Genomic DNA, 27,637 nt, shown 5'->3' with positions numbered 1-27,637 from the left:
TTTTGGAGATGACCAGAATGATAACATCACTTGCAGTTGACTTTTATTAGAGTGAGGGAGCACTGTACAAGGTCACAAGCCTCACTTTCTCCTCCAGAGCCATCTGGATCTAGTGACCAGATATTCATCATCCTGGAGATGGCCCAGGATGCAATGGATGACCCTGGTCCATTCATTTAATAGGTTTCTTTAAGAAATGAGTCAAGGGATTGCCCCTTTTGGGAGGGGAAGACCCTCAGGGTTGCTGTTCCAAAGAGAAATAGTTACCATTGACATTTACTCGAAGCCAGGTGGGCCCAAAATACAGCCATTAAGTGGAATTTGGGCAGGGATCTATTGTATTCCAACCTACAAGCTTCAAAGTGAACTGGGTTTAAGATTTTGTGAAAGAAAAAGGAAAAAGAGAGAGAGAAAAAAAGAAAGAAAGAAAAAGAAAGGAAGGAAGGAAGGAAGGAAGGAAGGAAGGAAGGAAGGAAGGAAGGAAGGAAGGAAGGAAGGAAGGAATTAAAAGTTGACTGGGAAGCTTCTGCTATCAAAATTTACCTTCTTTTGGAGAAGAAAGGGAGAGAGAGAATGGGAGAGGGAGAGGACAAGCTGAGATGCCAGCTATCTGGGTCCCCATTCAGGCAGCAACCTACTCAGAGGTTGTGTTTGTCCTTCATTTTTGAAGAGGACCATGACAACAGTAAGATCCTCTGGAATCTAACCATGGAACTCCTTGGGAATCCATAGACTCCTGCATAAGAGTCTATGATGTAGGGCATAGCTACCAACCATCAATAGCTACATGATGAACTACATAAGCAGAAGGAGACTTCCACATTGACGAATCATAGATCCTTCATGTATCCACATTGGTAAGTAAACATAAAACTTAAAGGAACCACAATTAATCAAACATTCATTTGAGAAAGATCTATTGAAGTAAAGACTCTAAATTCAACATGGCTAACTCGGCAGAGTTGTCCTGAGACATAGTCTAGTACTCTTTCCAATATATCACCAGATTTCTTACAATAGCCTATGCAATTCTTCAAAACACTACTGCATTCTTTCATGAAATGACTCACTATAGCAACCAAGGTACATGAGTAGGAAGGAACAATTCATCAGAAAGGATCACCAAAACATAGAATTTCAACTGCAGGCCACATTTGTCCATTAAAGTCTCTCCTCCAGCCCAATGATACAAAAATAACCTTCCATTTCCAAAAACAAGCATCTATATGTGGCTTCTTAGCATATTGGGAAACAATAGCTGAGGACTACAATTAACTTATCAATAAAAATTTGAAGTACATCAACCCCTCCCTCTTTCCTGTTTACTATTTTTCAGATAATACAAAACATATTACAACCACAAATTAGAGAAACCACAGAGCAAACAATATGTAAGAGTTTCTCTCCAGGCAGGATTGTCATGCTTTGTTTATCAGTTTTCATATTGTGAATGAGCCAATTAATTTCAAGGTTTTTTTTTTTTTAAGTCCATTAAAACAAACAAAACAGCAGCATAATCACCATCTTGAGTTTTCTTACAAATTGGAATTAACTAAGCAATTGTAGTCTAGAAAGCTCCCTTTAAATTGTTTCTTAGTCAATTTACATAAAATCTCTCCAAATGAATGGTTCCCAAGGTGTGGTCTTCCATTGTGGTCTGTGGGCTAGTTCCAAATTGAAATTACCCAATGATGGGTGTGTTCTTTTAAGGGCATTTTACCCTCTAAATTTTAATTTATGTAAAAAACTTCAAGGATGAAAAATATAACCACATTTCCTGTTTTCTTTTCTTTTTTAATTCAGGGGAAAAATTATGAAAGACTATTTCTCTTTTTTATGACATCAAGTTAGACTAGAAGGGGTAAGTTGTCTGTGGTGCTTTTTATCTTGTTGAAGTGATCCACAAACAAAAATGTTTGTTCTAAAACAATTTGGAATAAACTGCGTCTACAGGGAGAGTCAATGTTGCATAGTTACAATGACTGGCTTGAATTCAGGAGGACCATATCCCATTTTAGACAGGCACTAGCTATGCAACCATGGTCAAATCACAACTTCACATACACACACACACACACACACACACACACACACACACACACATACACATATAGATAGAGAGTTGAATCAGAAGAGATGATATCCACACAAAAATAAAATAAAATAAAATAAAAATTAAGAGGTGAAGGAGGAAAATACCAGGAAGAGAAAGGGAGAAATAGAATGGGGCAGGCTATAACTCATAAAAGAGATAAGAAAAATATTATTCAATGGAGAAGAAAAGGGAGAATGAAAGAGGGGAAAAATGAAGCTACTTTCTCCACATGTGACTGAAGGAGGGAATAACATGCTCACTAAATTTGATATGAAAATCTATATCACAGCATAGGAAAGTAGGAGAGGAGGCAACAAGTGGGGTGAGGGGGATGTTAGAAGGGAGGGCAAATGGGAGAAGGGAGTCACTAGAAATAAACACTTTCAAGGGACAAGGTCAATTGTGGGGAAAAAATAAGGGGGGTAGAGTAGGACAGAGGGCAATATAATTCGTATTACACAACATGATTATCATGGAAGTCTTTTGCAAAACAACAAATATTTAGTCTATATTGAATTGCTTGCCTTCTCAGTGGGGCTGGGGGGAGGTGGGGAAGGAAGAGAAGTTGGAATTCAAAGTATTAGCAACGAACGCTGAGAATTTTCATTGCATGTTATTGGGAAATAAGAAATACAGGGAATGGGGTATACAAATTTATCTTGCCCTACAAGAAAAGAGAGAAGATGGGGTTAAGGGAAGGGTGGATTGTGATAGAAGGGAGGGTACATTGAGGGAAGGAATAATCAGAATGCAAGGTATTAGGAAATAGGGGGAGGGGAGTGATAAGGAGAAAAATTGGACATGTTATAAAGTGAGGTAAAAGCAACTAGTATTAAAAAAAAAATTGACCAAATTAATTACTGAGAATAAATCAATGACATCTTTAGTTTGGGGAAAAGAATTTTAGCCTAAATGTCCTAGAGGAAGGTAACCTTGGGTAAAATTTAGCATTGATGGAAAAGTTAAGGTTTGAATGGTAAATTTGATTTTATGATTGCTATTTAATCAGGAACTAGAACAGGTATAGAAAGGAATGTAAGCTACTTAAGACTTGTCTCAAAAGATGTAACTTAGCCAAAGTTTGAGAAAACTTTGAAACCTGGTTATTGGAACTTGCTATTTTAAGATTCTATGGGACTACTAACTGACTGTTCTTCTGAGTCTAACTCCAGGTCTGGATAGCAGGCAAGGCAGTCTGAGCCTCCAATCCATGATGCCGGTAAGCCTGTGAGATGCTGGTATGAACTGAAAAAGATAATCTCATGGGAAGGGTGGGAGACTAACTATTCAGCCTGGGCTGAGGTAGGATTCTCCTGACTCAATTTCCCCACTGACACTTAGCAGACTTTAAGCCTGACTGAATGCAAGTGGACAATCTACTCCTGCTTGGAACTGACATGAAGTTGGGGAGATATTGTTTTCCTGCAACGTCCCTACTCTTGGTGGCAATTTCCTATAGTCAAAAGGTTTGTTTGTAAGCTTAATACCAGATCTATTCAATTATAGATTATGGGTAGGGGAACATCCGAGGTTGTCTAAAATTAAGCTATTAGGCATAGGACTTTAGACCAACAAAAATAAGTTAGGGTTCTTTAATTCTTAGTAATACTGTGGAGACAATTAGGTCAAGGGCTTGTGAAGTCAGCAACATAACTATGATTTGTGTCTCAGTTGGTTAATGTTTAAAAAAAAAATTCTTTTGTGGTCCATATTGTAAATGCTTTAAAAAGAAGTATCACCTGACCAAAAGTTTGAATTGTTTTGTCTGTTATAAACTGTGCTAAAAATGAAAAATAAAATTTAAAACAAAAATAAAATAAAAAATAAAATAAAAAATAAAAATCACAACTTCTCTGAGCTTTCAGCACATCCATAAGACTTATGTACAAAGTTATAGATGAGCTGAAATCTGTATTGGGACACCATAACTTTAAAAAATAATCTTAACTTAGTGATGTGTCTACAAGGACACTCTTAGATATATTATCCTTATCATCTCACTCTGGAGGCATGCTTAATTTGTGAATATTAAACTAGATCCCTAGTTATTTCCATTTGCCCATAGCCAAATGGACACCAACAAGTCACTCAATGTGAATCTTCCATGCAGTTTTATGGCATCAAATTTATCAAACCATTCAAGTTAAGTATATGGATTTATAAAACGTTCAATAAAGAATGGTATTAACAAACTGCCATGGTGAGAGCTCTTGAATGAGCTACAAATGAAAAAAAAATTGAACAGCAATTTTGTGTTTAAAAAATTGTTTTAAGGCAATTTGTTTTTAAAAGTCAGATCACCAGCATCAGGATGTGTCTGCTGCTAATTTTTATCAGATATCAGCTGATTAAGAGAAGCCCCAGTGGTGTAGCTGTAGTGATGTATTGTAATGGTGTAGTGATGTGACACAAGAGTGCCACATGCCTGAGAATTGAAATTCCTTTAGTCCTCAGAAGTCACGAACCTCTTAAATGTCCAGTTGCACTGTATTTTCTCCCCCCTCTCCACCACTCTCTCCCTCCTTCCTACTCTCTCTCTTTTTCTCTGCCCTCCCCTAATCCAGTTATTTATACTTCTAGATTTGTTATGGCTTTCACTGGCTGAATGTGAGCAGGAATGATTATTTTGTGCTTCGTGTTTAAAAAACTATTGTGCAACTGGATAAAATGATTGATTCTTTAAAAGTTTTTAAAAGTACCAAGATTCAGGTTTATCTTCTGTGACTCACTAAATTATTCAGAATTTGCCTTTTGCATCCATACACTTCAGACATAAAAGCTCTGCAATAGGAAAAGAGACCAGTTCACAGGGTGCATTTTTTAAGTTCTGTTCACAGTGCTGTCATTGACAGTCATACCACCTCTACCATCAACCTGCATCTTCTTTTACCTGCCCGCAAAAAAATGAATATGAGCCTAAATTAATAGAAGATCATTTCCTTAATTAAAATCTGAAAGGAAAGAAGACACAGTTCTGAAATGGGAAAATAGAGAACGGTTTTCATACTTATCTATCTACCCACATAGTTACAGAGACTTTAAGAGGCTTAACCAAGTCATTTTTAGGCTGTACATTTTTTATTTTAAAATTTGTTTTATTGAATTACAATATTTAATTATAACTAAGAAAATGCATAAAATGAAATCAGGTGCTCCTTAAAGATACATGTACCTGAATAAGTTGACAGCAGTTCATGTGTACCTGGGCAGAAGACAGAGGAAATTTCTTAAAAGCTGCCTAGATTATCAGCCAAAAGGGAAGTATCCTGTTGAAATCACAGAGCTTTCTAAAACATCTCTTGATGCTATGGGTACCATTTTGTTGCTTTCTGTAGATCCCCATATGTTGCAAATCTTAGGTTTTATAAAAATATCAGTTACTATTTTTAAATCATTCTCATCTTTTTATTCAATGGAAACCAGGTAGAAATGATTCTGGGACTATCCTGGAATTATTATTTTATGCTTTGTGTTTAAACACTATTGTGAAACTGGATAAAATGATTGATTCTTTAAGCTTTTAAAAGTACTAGGATATCAGGTTTAGTAACTCACTAAAACCATATTCAGAAAAGCTTCATTATAGCGAAGTCTCTATTGGTACAAATAGCGAATCCCCTGAAGAGGTTTATATATTCAGATTTGTACTATTTGGGTGCTTTAATTATATAAAATATGGTAATTGACTCCAAGTAATGGAAATATGTAGTGGAAATTCAAATACTGGCATGACTTCAGAGGGTTCATTGTTCACATTAATCAGGACCTAGATGTAGTAGGCAGTGTAACAGGAGTAATATATTCTCTCTATAATTCTCTTGTGGTTTTGATACTGTCTACTAGATCTCTACGTATTGAGAGTGTTTCATTCTTCGGAGTTTGGAGATTTTGAGTATTTGCCATGGCAAAACCTATTGAAAACACTTCTTAAATTGTGTTAGGTCTAAGCAATCACAGGTGATAGTTTTATATGTGATAATTGTCCAGTTCCAGTACAGGTTTTTCCTTGAATTTCTGATGATGCTTCGTGATTTGTGTCAGTGGGATTTCTCATCTGTTTGTGAAGAATATCGAGTTACTATTATGTAATTCTGGGAAAACAGTAATGCCTTTCTAAGAATTTAGTAGGTCCCAAATTTCTGCAATTTGTCATGATACATTACAGAGGTTTTTACTCGTTCTTTGCAAAGATCTCATCAACCAACAGGTGCATTCTCCATTAGAATGATCTTTTGGTAATTTCCAGTGCAATGATCTAAAATGTAACATTATCATGATCCCCTCCATTTCTTTAAACAAGTCTACCTAGCTCAATGTTGTTTTTGGCACTTCTTTGTCAATATATTGTGGGTTGAGGTTTTATGGATGTTATCCATGAGGAACTTTTTGGTTTCATTCTTGGATCTTAGCCATTTCATAGGTTACCTCCTATGAATAGTAAAAGTATATCAGGTCTAGTAGTAATAACCACTGCACAAAAGAGTAGTAAATTATCAGTATAAATTACTAACTTGCTTTCCATACAATCTGAGAACATCTGTCAGTCTTCTTTCTCCTTTCTGATGAAGTGTTAACATTTATATAGCTGCCTTGGAGTAGTGGGTCCTATATTCCTTTGCTTGTGTGTGACCTTGTCCTTAAAAATTCCCTAAAACTATATTTCTCCTTACTATTCAATGGTACACATTAAGTCTGGTATTGGAAAGGGGTCAATCTTTCCTTTGTGGTTTTTGTTATTGCTATTGTATTATTGTTATAATTTGAGAAATACTAAAGAATCATGCCATGATCCCAGAATATCCTCCTCATCCAGAAACGAGTGTTTCATTTTCCTTCATTAGGTATTCATTCCTTTGGAGTAAGTCTGGGCCTTTCTTAAAGTACAAAAAACTCTCAAAAAGATGTAGAGGCATATGAAATATGGGTTTGTAATGCTAGGTTATTAACAGTGGCAAACACCCACACATATATACACAAATATTTCTCAGTGTCCTGCTGGTTCATCTCCTTTCCTTTAAGATTTTCTTTCACAGGGTTCAAGGTAGCCTGATGGATATACTCTGGAATGTTTTCATTAATTAACAAAATTATAGACAACTCTCTAATTTAATCAGCCCACACTTTGAAGTAACCTTGTGGAAATCTCTCCTGCAATGGGACAGCTTCTCCCTGTCAATCTCAAAACCTGAATATATGAACTGAGATAAAAACTACCATTGATGGCCATATAATTTATGGCACCATCAAATCATTTCAAAAATATGTAAGTAATCCAAAATCCAAAGTCAATTTGCATAATACTCTTCTCATTAGTGGAAACTGATTATTCAATAATCCATGTGTGAGGGTCACAGTTGGCAAGAGCTTAGAAAAAGAAGTCATAATCTGATCTGGCTTCTAGTTCTAAGAGAGAATACACAAGGTTTCACCCTCTTCAGATCTCTAAAGGGAGAGAAAGAGTCTGGGAAGAAGTTAACATATTGAGGAACTGGTACCTTGATCATGCTCCTATTTCTATTTTACTAAACTAGAGAGTTTGGGAAATTTCCCCTTAAGACCTTCTCTCTTGGTTCAGATGAGCTTTCTTGCTTCCAATGAGAGACTTCATTTACTATCTATATACTTTCTCTGATTTCTGCTTACTATCTGCTTGGATAAATGTACTTATTTGACAGGAAGGGAGCCAAGGAAACAGAGATAGAAATAGAATTGGTAAATATATGTAAATATATGTATATTGTATACATATATATATGTGTGTGTGTGTGTGTGTGTGTGTGTGTGTGTATGCATATGTGTGTGTATATAGTGTGTGCCTGTGTCTGTATCTGTGTGAGAAAGGGAGAGAAGGGGGGAGAGAGAGAAAAAGAGAGAGAGAGAGAGAAAGTTATGGTTTATACCTTCCCCATTAATGGTACCCTCTCTATGAGAAGAACAGAACGATCAATCTTAGGGAAAGGTAGAAGGAAATTCTAGAGACAGCTATTCACATTTCCCTGAAAGCCACTTCCAGATAGACCTATGTTGACACATAAAACAAACACCCCAGGGTAGCCACAGCCATAAAAATAGGCAAGAAAGACCAAGAGACTTCAACTTTGCCTAAGAATCTCCTTGGTAGTCTCAATTAGCTTGGTAAAGACACCATAATAAGGTAGTTTTATATTATTGCTACCCAGATGGTACTTCTACTTTATGTAAGCTGCTCTTTTTGGTTTCAACCCTAACATCAGCATCATCTCTACCCCCATCTCCTCCAGGATAAGCTTATTACTAGGAAACATCATCATAAGATTTCTTCAGCTTTGTTATTCACACTTCATAAATACTCACATTTCCTTCTGCCCCTCTGATTAGGAGGCTGAAGGTAGAGCAAAAACTTCTCTCATAGCCAGAGCTCAAGATCTCAGCCTTCTCTTCATTTGCCTCCAGCTGTTCTACTTGGTTTCAACTCCACCACCATCACCATCATCATGACCCAACACAGGTTACCCTCAGGCACACACTCATATCCTACTCCCTTTGCAACTTCCTTTTGTATATTGGAAGCTACCTGGGGACAGTTACCATCTTTCTTTTTCTTATTTGTATCTCTTACAATGAGTTAGTACAATGCCTGACACACTATAGATTCTTTAAAAATATTTATCATATCATATTGTAGGAAGTTAGGGAGGCCATGTTGCCTCTTTGGGGTTTGAGGTACATAAGGCCAGTTGAGGGACAGTTAGTGTTAGAACTTTACCTTTTTTTCTTGACTTCTTTCTTGGGAATCTTTTCTTGGTTGTGCTAATTCTCTAAAAGATGCATATTATCTTAGGTCATATCCTTTTAAGTGATTACTGTAATCTTTGATTTAATAAGGTATTTTTAATTGCAGTTTTTAATCTACTTCATGTATTCATTGCATTTTAAGCCTTTGAATTTGATTCAAGCTTGGCCTGTAATAACCCACTATAAACATGCTGCTATACCCTATTTGGAATGGATAATAATCAGCCTGAATTCCTTGTGTAGTCCAGAAATAGACCTGGAGCCTTGGGAAGTCGATGCCCAGACCTACTGGTACCAACTGAGAACAGAATAGACAGTAGCAGTCTTCTTCAAATCTATATCCTTAGGAAAACCTTAGAAGGAACTGTCCTCCAAGATTTAAGTCAGAGGATAGCCAAGGACATAGCATTAGTTCTTTGCTGGAACATGATGGTCTTTCTTGCTGGGGGACAAGAATTGCTCTTGTAGGGGCTTCCCTAGACATCACAAACCATCAGAATCTTTTTCTTTCCTTTGTAGCAAGGATAGTAGTTAGCAAAAATGAAACATCAAAAGGAGATAGAGTTTTATTTTTAAATTAGTTTCTTCATTTTAACTGCATTCTCCTTACCTGGATCTATTTCTAATAACCAATTAGCATCCCTTTGGAAATGCACAAACTCCTTAGGGAAGAAAGAAGTTGTTGTACCATTACAAACATCTGTTACTTTTCAGTGTATCAGATTTCATGCAATCCAGTTAAGATGTGATTTAACAAATAAGTATCCTAGGGAAAAGGTATGGCATATTCCTGCTCTCTGCTATGACACTTGAGGACAACTTTGTGATAAGAATTTCATGATCATTCTCATGCTGGTTTAATTTCATACAACTGTTAGTTAAAATAAAGGCTTATAAAAATAATCAATTAGTGTTGCCTGATTTCTTTAAAAAAATTTTTCTTTCATGAATGTTTGTCATGAATATTAATGCTTCTTGCCTTCTCTTAACTCTGTTTCTGTACTGTTTCCATCCAGAAAATAGACAGTTCAGGAAGATTCTTTACCTTAGTAAAATAAAAGGCTCAAAAATGGAGTTTTCTGGATAATTGATTCTTTTGGTTAACAGGGTTTTCAACAATCAATCTTTTTCCTTTCAGGCTTACTTAAAATAGCAGTACAAACAGGAAATCTGGTTGATGCTTCTAGAAAGATCTCAATGCTTCATGTAGCGTTTCTTGACTATTAAGTGAAGGCAAATTTACTAGTAGAAGTGAAGAGGAGCCAGTCTTGGGTTAGCTTGATCTCCAGTGTCAAACCAAAGAGTCTTTCAATGAAGGACTTCTGGACCTCTCCAATAATTTCTGTGTAATCATATATTTTCCTTATACCTTTCTTGTCTTTTTGTCAGTAGAGGATGTTCATATCCTTCTATTCTTATCTCCTTAAAGGTTTGTCTTTACCAAGGCTAAGTTCAAATAAAATTACTGGACTTGGAGTCAAGAAAACTTGAATTCAAATCCAGCCTCAGAAATTTAGTAGCTGTGTGACCTTGAGCAAAGTATTTAACTTCTGTTTTCCTCGGTTTCCTCAAACATAAAATGGGGGTGATAATAAAACTTAAGATATGCAAGGATTATTGGGAGGATCAAATGAGATATTTGCAAAGTACTTAGCACAGGCTCCTGGCACATAGTTAGCCATTACATATGTGCTAGCTAATATTGCTGCCATTATATCATCAATATGTCTATTTTAGATTACCCAAAGTCATTTTGGGTTTTTTGAATTTTTTTTCTTTAGAAACCATGCCAATTTCTAGAGTCTAATGCTGCTGTGTTTGTGTCTATGACCTGATGCATAACTGCTAAAGACCAAACATAAACTAGCATAAAAAGGGACAGCAATTGTCAGATTTGCCTTCTTCATTGCATTTTGGTTATCCCTCTCATTTCAAGGATAGTTATTTAGGAAAATAATTTAAAGGATAATTAAATCTTTTCAGGGAGGTGTGTTATTCAATGTTTAATAACTTACTCTCTGAAAAAAAAAATGTCACCTAACCCACTTTTAAATTTAAACTCCACCATTAACATTTTGCCCATCAGTTTCCTAAGTCTAGGCAATCAACAAAACAAAGTCCTAATTTATAAGGTTGCTGATTTATGAGATGCAAATGTTCAATTGAAAATGTAATAAATCAATTGATATCAGTTCTACTGAGGGCAGATGGGGCACTCAGTGGATAGAGTGCTGGGTCTGAAATCAAGAAAACTCATCTTCCTGAATTCAAATCCAGCCTAGACATTTACTAGCTAGGTGACCTTGGGCAAGTCACTTAACCCTGTTTGCCTCAGTTTCCTCACCTGTAAAATGATTTGGAGAAGGAAGTGGCAAATCACTCCAGTGTCTTTGCCAAGAAAACCCCAAATAGGATCATGAAGAGTCAAACATGGCTGAAAATGACTGAACAACAGTATCGATCAAACTTTACAAGTTGTCATAAGCCAACATGAGCTAGCTCCAGCACACCATTGACTTGTCCCTTATTATTAAATGCATAATAATATCCATCATGGTACAGCAGACGGAGTCTGAAAGAGCTGAGTTCAAATTCTGCCTCTGATACTTACTAGCTCTGTGATCCCAGACAAGTCACTTTACTCATCAGTGCCCCAGTGTACTTTACAAGTAGGAGTTACAGGTCTGCATCAGTAGAGTGCATCTCCATGCTGAGTATTCTTCACACTGATATGAACAAAAATACGATTTATGACCAAGATCTATAACTGTTGCTTTGTAAGTGCTCAAGATATTTTCATCTCAATTAGCTCACTTCAGTCAATACTTACAACTATGTCCAACTGGCAAGACAAGTCCTATTGTCTTCATTTGACAAATAGATGAGGGGATCAATGATTTCTCTGAGGTTTCCCAACTAGTACAGCCATAATTAAAGCCAAAAGTTCCACAATCCTAATCCCAGGCTCCTTCCATTCCCCCATAACTATTGCTCCAAGCGTATGAATCTGGGCTGCAATTTCCACAATTTTATGTTCTTTTCATAACAGACAACCAGGTTCAAAATATACTTTTTCATGTGGTGAGGGCTCTTCATCAAGAAAAGTATAATGTGTGATAAATGCTTCCTTTCTCATTCCAGTGGGTCTTGTGATTCACTGATATAACTATTCTTTTCAAACATGAAGAATACAACTCATCCAAGCTTATCCAACTTTTACAATTCTTGTTCTTGTCCTCCTGTGAATCCTCCACAGGGACTCAACATGCTGGGGAAATCTTAATTAACTATGCCTCAGTCTCCTCATCTGTAAAATGAGGGAATTGGATTTAATGGGCACTGATGTCCTTTCCAACTTTAAATTTATTATCCTGAAGTGGGGAAAGAATAGCAAACAGGTATATTTGCAAGACTCTCCCTTCCTAATTGTTAGATAGGGATTCTTTAAAAAGAAAAAAAAAACCTAACTTCCAGAATTTTACTAATCTATACACTATTGATTCATTAACTGAGCCTTGAAAACTAATTTCTAAATTAATAAAAATCAATCAACAATCATTTATTGAGTATGCTAGACATTGGGTTAAATTCCGGGGTTCCAAAGAAAGGCAAAAAAGTAATCCTTGCACTCACAGAGCTCATAGAATAATGCAAAGATTCTAATCAACTTTTAATCTGGAAAATCTGCTTTTTCCCCAGCCTGAATAATCCTTATACTTTACCTTTCTCATTCTGCTCCTAAAGTTGCAAGATTAAGAGTGGTGGGAAAATGTGGGCCAGCAGTCAGTATACTCAGACTCAGCTTCCCAAGGATGTCAAAAGAAAGCTCACAGAAGGGAGGGAGGAAGAGAGTGTGTATTAAGTTTCTTGTAGGCCTACTGCCTGATTCTCATTAGACCCATGTTGGTCACACAGTGCTGACTTTGGAACAGATCAAAATTCCAGGTCCAGTTTGCAAAGGGGGGGGAGACCGCTGTGGCATTTCAGTCTGTTACCCAGATGCAATCATCAGGATTAACTATTACATGTAAAATTGAAACTTGTTGTTCAACATCTAAATTAGTCATAGGAAGGAAGATGATTAGGACTGCTGCCTGATTTCCATTAGGTCTCCTTTGATTTCTTTTCGACTCTGGGAATGTGGACTTGTGTTTATTTTTGTGGCTGCACAAGCAAAAGCCTTCCAAGCTGTTTTGAGCTCAGTCATGAACACATTAAGCATATATTGTATAATACACAATAATCTTACTTAAAACTCATGACAACTCCCTCTGAAACAGCTTAGGTCATGTCTTATGTCATGAAACTACTTTAAATCTGGATTCAAGAATTTTGTTGAAAATTCGTTTAAGATGTTCGGTGGGAGGGAAGAAGATAGGGGCCTCTTAGCAAAATATTTTCGGGGATCATTTGTCTGGGGCAGTTTATCAAAGCTAACTGAGCTGTAGCCATGACTAGAGAATTGTTAAGGGTAATTACAGGATGTACATTTCAAAGTACACAGATCCAGGAGCTTCTAGCTAAAAAGCTAGTGGGAAAGGGATTTTGTTCTTCTTAAGAATAACATGAAAAGTTAACTCCTGATTGCAAAGAAATGAATCACAGGGGCCAAGGGGAATTATTTCCTCAGCATAAGGATATCCTATGTACCCCTCCCATTCCAACCCAAAACAGGTAACAGACCAAAACAAAAATATTTCTACAAGAAAACAGAAAGGTATAAGGAATAACTTCAGCCAGCTAGGAGAGAGGGCAATCCCAAGAATGTACTTAGTGAGGTGGCATCCAGGCAGTACAGTATATAGAGTATTGTATCTAGAATAAGGGTGATGGGAGTTCAAATTCAGGCTCAAATTCTTATTATCTGTGTGACCTTGAGCCAGTCATTTCACATCTGCCTGCCTCAATTGTCTCTTATGTAAAATCATACCAACCTTCCAGGGTGAGATAGTTAGAAAACACTTTGCAAAACTAAAAGGATTATTTAAATGGTATATTATCATTATTATCATCATTAGTAACCCACAGATGGTAACTTGCAACATGACCTAAACTCTAGGAGTCAACATCCATTTGACTCCACAATAAATAAAATTCAAGATGAGCTAATAAGGTGCAGAGTTAAACTCTTGGAATGGCACCATGAGAAGAGTGCCAACTCTGGAGTCAGAGTACCTGGGTTCAAATCCAATCACCAATGCTCTCCTCCAGTTTGCCGATAGTCAAGCCATTCCACTTCCCTGGACTTCAGTTTTTTTATTTGTAAAATGAAGGGAATACCTCTGTGGTTCCTTCCATCTCTTTAACCATGACCTTATAAATAATATCAGGGTGAGAATCATCTGTTAGTATTCAAAACAAAGGAGAAATGTAAAAATTTGTACCGAGGAGTTTATGTCTTTTAAGTGCTAGTGCTTGTAACACTGGTCTGAATATAGGCTGCCCTTGAATATAGATCACAAGCTTAACATTAGATCTTGAGGCAGTTGCAGAGGAGTGGGTGGAGAACATGATATACAAAAATACATTGAGAAAAATAATATAAATTTTAGCAAAAAACTCCACATATTTTATTCAAACCAGATTTTAAACAGGAGATATTTCCTACATTCAAAATTATATAGTGATATAAACATAGGGATTCTTCATGTTCCATATATATATATATATATATATATATATATATATCTGTTTTTAAAAGACTTTTTGTTTTTGTTTTTAAAAAGTTAATGCAATCTGGGCCTCAGATAAACCTGTACCTTGTAGTGTGGGAAAATGACAGAATAATGAAAAAAAAGTGTCACCTAGTGACAGTATACTTTGCATTGACAGAAAACAATAGGCTTTTTGGCATTGAAGGAATCAAAGCTATAAAACAATGTCAACCATCACAGTTTAAACTAAGAACTTTTAGCTTCCTCTGTGATGACTCCAAAAGACTATAATAGTTCTAATCTCTAACATATAAGTCTGAAAATTATATTGCATTTTATGTAATTTTTATAATATTTATACAATGATTTAATTAATTAATAATCATTGTAATTTTATGAAACAAGTCTGCTTTTCCAGATTGATATTATGGAATTTTCTTTTTTTCTTTCTTTTTGTTTCAAATATAGAATGGTATAGTGGTCAGCATGAAGGAATTGAAATCAACACACCTGGATTTGTGGTATGATTTTATACAGCCCTATACCTGAAGGCAGGAAGACTTGAGTTAAATGTTTATTAGCTGCGTGATCTTGGGCAAGTCACTTAACCTCTGCCACCTCAGTTTCCTCATCTGTAAAATGAGGATAATAATAGCACCTACTTCCCAGGGTGGTTGTGAAGGTAAAATTAGATAATATTTGCAAAGCACTTTGCAAACCCTAAAGAGCTCTATAAATGCTAGCTATTATAATTATTACCTGTCTGACCATGGAGGAGTCACTGAAGCTCTAAGCCTTGGTTATCTCATCTGTAAAATCAGTCAGTCACGCATTATTATGCTGAAACTGTTTTGCAAGCCTGAAATGCTTTAGGAATGATTATTTGGTGGCATTGTTGTTTTTTAACTTCACATTTTTCTCCTTTTATTTTTCAAAATGAAGAAAATGATTAGATCATCCAAGAGAAAACTTATTGGCAAAATTTCACTTTAAAGCATCTTTGATTTTATAATAGAACCCCAAACATCACTGAAGTCTCATTTTTAGTATTATTCAATGAGGAATGTTTCCCCTGTATTGATTAAAACCTGGTGTGAATAAACCTTGTCTCAACCAAAAGAAAATTAATTAGGCTTGAGAATCAGAATACCACCCAGCTCTGAGTACAGTTGACTGATGTGACTGGAATTAATACTGAAGAAGAGATACACAATGAGTAAACCAATCATTTTCTGACCTCTACGAAACAGTCCAGGCAAATTTCCAAGATGCCAAGAGGATAGGCAGAGTTTCCAGGGTAGCAAAGAGAACACTGTTTATTTCTTCTTCTGTTTCACCTACCCTGACCCTGAAACCTCAGGCTCTATCTCATCCCCTGAAAAACTAACCTACTGATAAACAAGAAGCAAGTTGTATTAGGGGAAACTGTTTTATGCTATCAGGTTTGAATTTGGTCTGTACCACTTATTAGCTGTGGGAATACTTTATTTCCATGAGCCTACGTAGGTTTCATTTAACAGATATAATAATTTCATAGGTTTAGAACTGGAAATTACTTTAGAGGTCAATTAGCCTAGCCACCTCTTTTAACAGATTAGGAAAATGAGGCCCCAAGAAATTTGATGATTCGCCCCAGATCGCACAACTATTAAGTGACAGAGTTGGGATTTGAACTTCGATCCCATGACTAAGTTCAGTGTTTCTGGTTCAGTACTCTTTGCCTTGCATGGTGCTGCCTTTATTAATACCTGAACTACCTACTTTACAGAATGTTAAAAGACTTTTTAAATCTTAAATTTCTCTGTAAACAAAAATTGCAATTATTGTTGTAATTGAACACATTCTTAGTGGCTCTCAAGAGTAGTCCAACCCTGACCCTCACTTTATTTTATTTTAATTTTTAAAGTTTCTTTGATGCCCTTTATTCTTTTTATGTGACAGTTATTTCCCAATATTTCTACCACTACCCCCAACAGACCCTTCCTTCATAACCAAGAAAAATTAATAACAATTAACACAGAGACCAAACTTGACCATGTATGTGACATTCTACACCCATTCTCCAAGACCGAGATTGTCCTGTTATCTTAACTATTGAGATGAACACATAGCCTGGGTGGGAGACTATTTCAGGACCTACAATGTTTCCCATATTGTGCCACTTATTTTCATGATCAACTACTGTGTCTAGAGTATTTTCCTTTTTTCATTCAGCAGACTTAGAAACACTTCATGAAAAACAATGTCAACAGGCCATGTCTCCAGTTAGCCGCTGGGCTTTGGAAATGAAACAGTGTGTCTGTATCCCTTTCTCTTCCATTTCCCCACAAGCTAAGATCAGCTCTTTGCTGCAGCCAGTGACTAATGTGAAATTCCTGTAGCACTACTAAAAGTCATTAGCCAACACACTAACTCTATACTTAGCCTTACACATGTAGCCAGAGACACGGATAACTATAGACACATGGAAATATACACAGACTTTGTGAAAATATGCTCCTAGGCAGAAACATATTGTGAATATGCAAATCTCTAAGTGTCTGGCACTGGAGTTTGCCCTTTAGCATTAGCCTAACTGTATTTTTTCCTTTCCCCTCCCTTCCCCCACCATTTCCCCATCTGCCTTCTGTTTTTTTTTTTTTAAACCTTAATTTAAAATAAGATAGCACCTCCTGAAAACTCAAGAAATATGGTGCCACAAATATCATTGCCAGGTGTAACATACGATACTGCTTCAGGGACAAAGGGGGGAAAAACATATAAAGAAAGCTGCATTCAAATTTTCTCACAAAGGTTACCGGAAATGGATTTTATCCATTTTGCTGAACTGTGTTCATTCCTGGTGAGATTTCGGGTCTGCCTGCTGTACTTTAAAGAAATTGTATAATCCAGGACTTGTCATCAGCTTTCTTAATTTATTTCCATGAAATGACAGTCCTGGCAAAGGCAGGCTAGCCTCTCAGATGTCTGGATTACACCGTAGCTATGGAAACAGGTGTTAAAGTGCTATGAATTTCCAGTTACGTTGATACTTTGCACATCACGCTCTATATGGATGACATGTTATTTTACATGCTGACCGATACAACAGCATCAATCTCTCTGATTTACAGGGAGACCATCACATAGGAGATTTGCCATGATGAACTTAGAGAGCTTTTCCTGGGTGGGAGGTAAGAGGGCAAATACCTTCCTTTCTTACATCCCCTGATTGAAGTTCGCATTATTCCTCAAAGAGGTAGAGCAGTTTTCTCTGACATGGGCTAAGATTTCCTTGTCCTGCCTCAAAAAGAGGATCAGGGGAGAGGGAGGAGAATGCCTTAATGCTGAATCCTGCTTGCAACACACAGCTTGTTACTTTCATGCTTCAACCCAGATCCAGGGACGTAACTAATCCAATTAATATCATCACGTTCAGGAATTTGCTTGGGGACCCCCCACTACTGAATAAGTGATGAAAGGGTTAGAGATAGAAGGGATTTTAGGGACCATCCAACCCAACCTCCACCTTTTTACAGATGAGGAAACTGAGGTACACTCAAGATTTGCTCAAGATTAGTAGATGATAGCTCTAGGATTTGAACCCATATGATTTGATTTGAACCTTGACTCTAAATACAGAAGCATTTCCACTATGTCATGAATCTTCTCATAATCCTATAGAGGGATGAATTACCAAGCCACCACAGTTTGTTTACATGACATCAGAGCCATATAACATTAGTCAATGGCCCTTTGAAGTGAGTGTCATGGTTGTTCAGTAGCATGCAAGCTTCTTGAAGGCAGAAATTGTTTCATTTTTGTCTTTACAGCTTACTTTTTTCAGGTGTAGTACCTTGTGTCCAGTAAGCAGTTAAAAAGCCCTTGTTAAATGCAATAGAATTTCCACCACCACAAGGGTCATGAAGGAACAGTCGGATTTGTCCTCTTTGACACTCACATGTTCCCACCTATTTCTAGCTTCCATGTCCAAGTTACTGAAGAGGAATTTTACCAAACCTTTGATGAGGTATTAAATCAAGGTCTCATTTGCTTCCCCAAATGGATTCTGAGAAACTATGTCCTTCTTCAACCTGTTGGTCTAAAATCTAATTTCCAGCCAGCATGAATCATCTCTGTAGGACATATCAACATGTCCAATGCTGTACATTAGCAATTTCCTTTAATTACAGAAGCAGCCTTTCCCTGATGCTACTGCTCTTTGTATCACTAGCTATGTGTTAGGGAGTTGCTAACAGGCAGTTATGCATGCCCCTCCTTAGCACAGTGCAGTCTTTGTATAAGCTAAGCAAAACAAGACAAACAATTATATTGAAGGGGGGGGCAGAGAGAAGAATAATTATTTTGGTGAGGTTTGATGATTTTCATTTTTTTCTTATAATTTTTATATTTATTCTTTTTCAATTATTTTTGGTTTTATTTTTTATTTATTCTTTTCTTGTCATAAATTTTTTCTTGGTTTAAATTCTATATGAAATCTTAGAAAGCTCTTTATGGGAAAGATTCAATTCATGTGAAAGCATAAAGGGTTCATAACACTAACTGACATTCATTTAGGACTTAATAATAACAATGACAGCAATAACTTAATTTCTCTGAACCACATTTTCCACATCTATAAAATGAGGGAGTTGTCCTAGCTAACCTCTAAAGTCTAGGCAAGCATTATCTTTCACTATGTCTGAAGTATTTCCATGCCATTCACCAACATGGAGAATGTTACAGGAAAACTGTGGAGTGGAATGGGGAGGGGACTGAATTGGGAGTCAGAAGAACTGGGTTTCACTGACAGCCCACGAACCACTGACTAGTTGTGTGATTTTAGGTAAACCATTTTTTCATGTTTGAGACTCAATTTCCTCATCTCTAAAATGGAAGTAATAATATTTTTCTCTGCTACTCTCAAAAAGTTGTTGAGGATCAAAAGAAAGAATGCATATGAAAGCTTTCAGTAGTTTATGCATTATAAATTCCTACATGCAAGGCACTATGGGATAGTGATTACAGGGCTTTCCTGGGAGTCAGAGGGACCTGAATTTAAGGCTTATCTCTGAAATACACTGCAATTTGATCCTGGGAGTCATGTAAGTGCCCCAAGCAATTCTCTAAGACAACAAATTGCATCGGAAGGAGAAGTTTCCTCATTGGAAGTTCTCTTTGCTAGTGAAATTCAAAAAAATAATAATGATGATAAAGATTCCATATAATTATGATCTATTATTAATAATAACTCACATTCCTGAAGTGCCTTAAGATTTATAAAGCACTTTCCTAGAAATAATCCTGCAATAGATAAAAAAATATAGACCTTGTAGTTTGGGACCACATATAGGATTTTTTGCCCCTGTTTTACAAATAAGATGGCTGGAAGTTTGACAGTGTAAACTTTGACTTGATCCAGGTCCCATAACTGGAAAGCGTCAGTGCAAAGATGCAAGCCTAGTCCTCATGTCACTATACAGAAGAATCATGTCTTCTGAGGCAAAATCCTTGCTTGCCCGTTTCTTCTCTCCTTTAGATCATCTTTCTTCATCTTCTCACTTTGGAAAGAGCACCTGCAGCTCTATATCCATTGCACATTGACTTCTCAAGGGACTCACTTGTCCACATGGAAAGAAATGGAATGTAACTGCAGATAGTTCACTGAGTCAAGGCTGGGGTACCATTGTGCCCTAAATCCTTCTTTTGTTTCTGCATTTGCTCTTCTTCATTCCCTCTCTATTTATCCTCCATCCTACCTGCCTTCTCAGGTGCTACTGTGCATACCTTCTCATGATTGTACTTACTGATCAAGTTAAAAGTGGCAGCTTGCTCCTGAGGCTGCTCCAGTCTAAAGGAAATAGTGGATCCATAAGTCAGCTTCTCTAGCAATGAACCCATGGAGGCCATTTGTCAGGATGTGGCAGCCATTTATCTCCTCAAATATTCTGAGGCAGATGGAAATAGTATCTAGATTCCTGTCAGAATAAATAACCCAAGTAATAGCCCCACCACCCACCCAAGCCCCAAGCAGATCAACTGCCATAGATCAACTCCAGTCAAAACCAAACTGATCAGACAGAAACACTTCACAGCATTCTCCCCTCTTTGCTCACCAAGAGTGTTCATTTTACTTAGTGGTGGAAGGCATTTTAGAATCTGATGCACTAGGCTTCAGGGGCTGGTGACTGACACCGCTTAGTAAAGACTGTGATGACCGATATAATTTAAAACAATGGAATAAAATCCCAGGATCTCTCTGTGTGTGTCTCTCTCTGTCTCTCTGTCCCTCCATCTCTCTGTTTCTCTGTCTCTGTCTCTGTCTGTCTCTCTCTCTCTCCTCATCTCTCTCCCCTTTCATCCCTCTCTCTTCCTCTCCTCCTCCCTACCTTCCTCCCTCTTTCTGCCTCTCTGTCTATGTTGCTCTGTCTGCCTTTGTCTCTCTCTGTCTCCCCTTCCCTTCTCCCCCCCTCTCTCCCCCTCCCTCCTCTCTCTATCTTTTACCATAAAATGGGCTCTCACTACTTGGTAAATTGAACACCCAAAAGTCCTTTTCTATTCAGGAACAGTCTTGGTGGGGGTAAAAAGTAATTTGTAGATGGGTGGGGTTTCTTTCTTTTTTTTAAGATTAAATCATGCTTAATGAAAAATCACTTCTCTAGAAGTCTGGGGCTAGTTAAAACTAAGAAGAATGTCAGTAGCTTTAAAATAGTCTGACTTTTCTTTATTTAAATATCTTTGTCATGCAGGTAATATGATCCTAAGGGAACTCACGCTGATAAAACACTCTTATAAGCTCATTTTTCCCTCAACAAATCCTATCCTTATTTTAAAATTATTTGTAAGATTGCTGTAACATAAAAAAGTATATACAGACATCTGAAACTCAAGTAATTCAAAGCAATAAAGCTATAAGGAAGGGCATTGGGTGAGAAAACCAGAGAAGATATGGATGTAAAGCATGTGTCAATTAAACAGGAAACAACAGACTAGGGTTACTTTGGAGTCCTCTCTCTTGATAATTATCTCAGTGTCTTGTTTTGACCTCATTGAAAGTTTCTCTTAGGAAGACAAGAATTTAATTCCTTTTGCTCATACCCACAGTTTCTCTCTTAGAACGTTAGAATTTAGCTCATATCTTTATAGGTGTCTTTAGCTTTGTTGCAAGCATTTAGGCTAACACAAAATTAAATATAGGACAGATTTTGTTTTAACCCAACAAAAAAAGGAACAGATGTGTAGCTTAGTTTTTTGACAGTCAGGAGAACTGTCTTCTCCTGACAAGAGGATGCCTAGCAACTGCTAACCCTTTGATAGTTCTGCCTTCCCTCTGGACCTTAGCTGTTCACAGTAGTAGTGAAAGAAGAGATCTAGGCAACTCCTTGGTGTTTTTGGTTCCCTGTTAGGCTGATCTTTCTCCTTGAGAGCCAAGGTATGTCTTGTTGACTTCCCTGGATCCTCTCTCACATTCTCTCATCAAGGCTTCAAAAACCTGTTTCTCTGTCTCTCTCTTTGTCTCTGTCTCTGTGTCTGTGTGTCTGTGTTAGTCTGTCTGTCTCTCTGTCTCTCTGTCTCTGACTGTCTCTCTCTCTCTCTCTGTCTCTCTCTCTCTGTCTCTCATTCTGCCTCTCTCCCTTCCTTCTTTTATGGCTCTGTCTGTCTGTCTGTCACCAAGGCCTAGAGCCACATGGTTTGTTATAGTGAAAGCAAATCTAATTTATGATCTCTGTCATATAGAATTCTTCATATGGATTGAATACCTCTCTCCAGATCTTTATAAAGACCAAGGATCTCTATGCTTGTGTCTTCATTCTATTTCTGAGTGTGTATCTGAGCTTCCCTCCATATCCATCCCCTGGTAGGTCTCTACTTCTCTTTAAATACTAAATCCAAGGACCAGATCCATCACATGAACTCTATCACTAATGCAAATTTGTTGTTTCTCAAAGGTAGCACATGGAAAAAAGCCAAATCAAGCCAGGTGGTACAGTGCATATAGTGTTCTATATGGAGTCAGAAAGATCTGAGTTCAAATCCTGACTCAGACGCTTGCCAACTATGACTGGGAAAGTCATTTCAGACTCATTTTCCACATGTATAAAATGGGCTAATAATAGCTCCTACTTCACAAGTAAGATCAAATGAGATAATATAGATATCAAACCCAAGGCACTATCGTAATAGCTATTATTACTGTTAAGTCATGTGAGACAATGAGAACCTAGAGCAAAGAGAATTTAGAACTTAACCAGGATATTTTCATCTTCTTCAGAAGTCAATAGAAAAAAGCTTGTCTCTGATTCTTCTGAGGAGCCATATTCCTGATAACATACAGCAAGAATAGTGTGAATGAATCAAGGAGGAACTGGAATGGGTAAATCAGCTTCAAGAAAAAGTACACAGTTTAACCTTCTGTAAGCGTCTGTTGTCATTATCCTCCTAGGTAGAAGAGAGGTATCATGAATTTCACCCTTGGGCTCAGATACAGAAGAGTCACTGATGAACTGGAAGAAAAGCAGAAAGACTTTGTGGTATTGTAAAAAGAGATTGGGGTCAAAAAATCTGGTGGAAGATTCTTTTATTTACAATGTCACTATAAAACAGTGACATCTGAGTTTTAGTATCTTCACCTGTAAAATGGGGTAGGTAATATTTGCCAAGAAAAGCAGCATGTCCTATTGATTAACAAGTCATGAAGACTTGGCTTTGAGTTCTTTCTTGGACACATAGTGGCTGTGTAATCCAGAGAAAGTTACCTCTTTTCAGCGCCCCAGGTAACTAGATAAGAAGACAAGTAGCAAAATAGGTGTCAACCTCCATTGCTGGAGGGAATCACCTGAGAAGTTCCCTATGCCAATGAAGTCACAGATCCAGACAAAAAAACAAACAAACAAAAAGGGATTATTCTCTACTTCACAACTTTGTTGGGAGGAAAGCACTCTATATAGATGACCTATTCTTTGTCACAGAAAGGATAGCAGACAACCTAGTCCAACCCTTTCACTCTACAGATGTGACATGAGGCAAGTCACTTACAAATTCAGAAGTTTCCTGTGCAGGTAGAGAGAGAAAAAGACAGACAGGCAGGGAGAAGGAGAGGGAGAGGGAGAGGGAGAGGGAGAGGGAGAGAGAGGGAGAGAGAGGGAGAGAGAGGGAGAGAGAGGGAGAGAGAGAGAGAGAGAGAGAGAGAGAGAGAGAGAGAGAGAGAGAGAGAGAGAGAGAGAGAGAGAGAGAGAGTTTCTTTTTGTTGGGGGGGATGGGTCTTTGTCCTTCAAAGCATCAAAAAAGTCCTATTTCCACAACCACAGGAGACCATTCTCTGCCTTAATTCTTATTAAGCCTTAATCAGTTAATGGGTGTTACCTAAATCAAACTGAGACCTGTTAAAAACCTTAGTTTGAAAAGGCCAAGGTCCCCCCACTGCAGCCTGAGTCATCTCCAGTCATCCTGATTCCTGTCTGGCCACTGGACCCAGATAGCTCCAGAGGAGAAAGTGAGGCTAGTGGCTTTGCACTGTCATCCCTCACTTAAATCCAATTCACCTGCATGTCATGGCATCACCTCCCTGATGTCATGGTCCTCTTCGAGAATGAAGGACAAATGGCAACAGATATGACAGCTGAGAGTTACAGAGGTAAATGACCTAACCTTTGTCACATAGCAAGTTGGATTCAAATGACAGGTAGCCTTGTCCCAAACCATCTGTTTCCTGTATCATGCTGTTTATGTTATACCATTCAAAAGCAACATAATCAACTCCTGCTAAATTCAGTATCTTTCAGATGAGATTATACCAATATATTTTAATAAGCCACTGTTCTACTACATGTGTCTCCTGATGGGGATATTTCAAGAGAGTCCAAAAATATTCAGCAAATAGAAAGCATCACAAAAGTGGATTTGTTGCTCATTAAAACATCCCATACTGCTTCCTTGAGTGTAATGTTAAGATAAGTAAATCATTATTTTCCTATGGTAGAGGCTCCCATGCATGCCATCAGATTGGCTAGTAAATATGGGTGATTGACAGGAGATGCAAACCCCACTGTAGAGTCTCTTTGTAAATGAGAGTTGGTGGTTCTCTAAGGACAGTGCTGAAGCATATCAGCCCTTCAGCAATTAGATATTAACCATAAGCACTCTTCAAAACCCAATTATTTTTCCTTAAAAATATTTTTTTTATTTTTATAAATATTTCATTTTTACATCACACTCATTCACAAATAAGTTCTGCCCTCTCCCCCACCTAGTGAACTAGACTTTATAACAAGAAATAAAAATGAAAATAGGGGAATTCAGCAAAACTAGCACATTAAATATGTTTGACAGTATAAGGAAAAGACCAACAAAAGTGGCAGAGTAGGAGAAAGCAATACTACTCAGCTCTCACACACAAGTACTCCAGCAAAGACTTAGAAAGAACACAAGATTGAAGTGTGATGAGAAGATCTCAGGAAAAATCACATTTAGTCATTTTTCCAGCCCAGGGCAGCACATGAATATAGAAATATTCAGACACTGGGGAAAGGGTCCAGTCAAGAAACTAAAGCTTGTAAACATAGGGACTGAAATGGGATCTACAATGGTCTAGTTGTGAAGCAAAAGTGGTCCATATCTGCAACTTCATGCTGTGGAGGGAGCAGAAAGAGAAGCTAATTGGTAGCTCTGTTCCCTTTTATATCCTAGAAATGAGTTGCAGATCTATGTGGACTAAAGAGGGGACCTGGACCCAGAGATGACTGACCTGTGACTATGCTGATCAACAAATAGTCACTGCCTGAGGCTGTGTACTGGGAAAGGAGCATGAGCAGAAGTGAGCAGCAGCTACTTGGATTTGATCCAGAAGTGGTATCTCATAATTAGCCCCTATCCCAATTTGAGATGTGTAGCTAAGTGATCAGTGTGGGGAACTCATACCAAGGAAGGGCTTGAAGTTCTGTCACTTTGAAGCCTACTAATCCTGGCAGTCTATGAGCTGCAACCAGAGACTATTATTGTTGTTCAGACCAAAACTGGGGTCAAGAGCTTGTAAAGTTTAGTCAAGAAAGGTAGCAATCAGACTACACCCTAGATTAGATTTCTTTTAATGTACTAAAAAACAAGGTCTTTGACTTGTGTTGCCCTTGAAATTCTTGAAGAACATGTCATTTAGTGTTTAGAGAAAGGGGCAACAGCTCCTCAAATAATACAGATTAGAGCCAAATAAGGTCCAGAAATGCTGTCTAGAAGTGTGCAAAGCCTGGTCCTAACACAAAGTCTCAATTTCAGAAGAAAGGATGAAAGAATGAGTAAACACACAAACAACAACAGCAAAAACAAAAATTCCCACCATAAAGAGGTAGTGGAATGATAGCAATGCTCAAGATAAAAACTCAGAAGACATTGACTCCAAAATACGTGCAAGCAAAATTTCAAAGCAAAACACAAGTTGGATGAAGATTCAATTAGGATTCCTGGGAGAAATGAAGGAAGACTTGAAAAAAAAGTTTACAAGATTTCATGTGAAATAAAAGTGATAGAGGAAAGAGTTAGGAAAAAATGAGAGCTTTTGGAAAAAAGACTTGGAAGGAAAATTAAGAGTTTAGGGAAGAGGTACAAAAACAGAGTTTTTGACAATTAGGAGAGACCAAATGGAATATAATGACTCTCTGAGCAACAAGAAAAATATTTTTAAAAATTTAAAGGTAGAAAAATAGGAGAAAATGAAAGGTATTTTATATTTTAAAAAACTGACCCAGAATACAGATCAAAGAGAGATAATTTAAGAATTATGCTTGAGGGGGTGATGGCAAGGTGGCAGAGTAGTAGCAGGAAATCACCTGAATTCTCCCAGCATTCCCCTTCAAACAACTCTAAAATAACATCTCAAATTGGGGTGAGTCAATTTTCCAGCCCAAGATAACTTAGGAGTTCAAAGGGGTAGTGGTTGGCCTACAGTGCAGCAATGGCCACTCTGCACCAATGCCAGCAGCAGAGTTTGGAAGTGGCTGCAATCATGGTGGCAGCAGTTTTGTGAGGACTCAGTCCACAGAAGGTAAGAGGATTGGACAACTCATCAGAATGATTGCAGTGAATCCTTTGTTGGTTCTGGGTTCAGGACCCTGCTGCATGACCCATATACACAGCTCCAGAGTAAACAGGAGCACTAGAATTTGTGGCCACAGGGAAGAGGGATTCTGGTCACAGATCCAGGGTAGAGAAGAGTACTTGTGGGTGTTCAAAAGGAAATAATGGCGCTGGTTTCAATTCCAAGGCAGAAAGGAGCACTGAAGTTAAGCAGGAGACCTGGTCATAGTTCTAGGGTCAAGAGGAGCACTAGCACTTGTGGCTGCAGGGAAACAAGGTCCATTATTGGATTCAGACCAGAGCACAGGCCAATATAACAGTGAACAAACCTCTTCTTAGATCATACCAATTGGAAGCATCAAAAACTTACAGACACCCAGAGTTAGCTCTGAAAACAGAAATACAAAAAGCCAGAAGCTTGGGATAGCATCCCCTCCACCCTGGGGCCAGACGCTAATTTTAACATAAAGTTAAAAGTCAAGAAACAGATTGGAAAAATGAGCAAACAAACGAACAAAAAAAAATAATTTGGCCATAAAAAGCTACGATAGTGACAGGGAAGATCAAGACACAGTCTCAGAAGATAACATCAAAGCAGCTATAAGCAAAGCCTTTAAGAAAAAGATGTGAACTGGACATAAGCCCAACAAGAATAACTGGAAAATCTCAAAAAGGATTTTTTTAAAATCAAATAAAGTTACAGGAAAAAAATGGAAAAATAAATGAGAATGATGTAAGAAAATTATGAAAAATGAGTCAACAGCTTGGCAAAAGAGGAAAAAAAATGAAGAAAATAACCCCATAAAAAACAAAAATAGTCCAATGGTAAAAGAGACTCAAAAATCTACTGAAGAGAACAACTCCTTAAAAAGAAGAATTAGCAGGACATAACCAACACAGAAGAGGAGAAGCAGGGACCTGTCTGAGCTCTCCCACCAAACCCCTCAAAATACCTGTAAAAAATGACTCTAAATAAATTATAGAGCAGCAGAAGCCACAAAATGACAGAGTAAAACAGATTTCCAGCTGGCAGGCCAAAGGGAAGGGTCTATTGCACCGGGCTCAGACC

This window comes from Notamacropus eugenii, chromosome 1 (genome assembly GCF_028372415.1).
Source record: "Notamacropus eugenii isolate mMacEug1 chromosome 1, mMacEug1.pri_v2, whole genome shotgun sequence".
Lineage (NCBI taxonomy): Eukaryota > Metazoa > Chordata > Mammalia > Diprotodontia > Macropodidae > Notamacropus > Notamacropus eugenii.
This window is presented reverse-complemented; position numbering follows the sequence as displayed.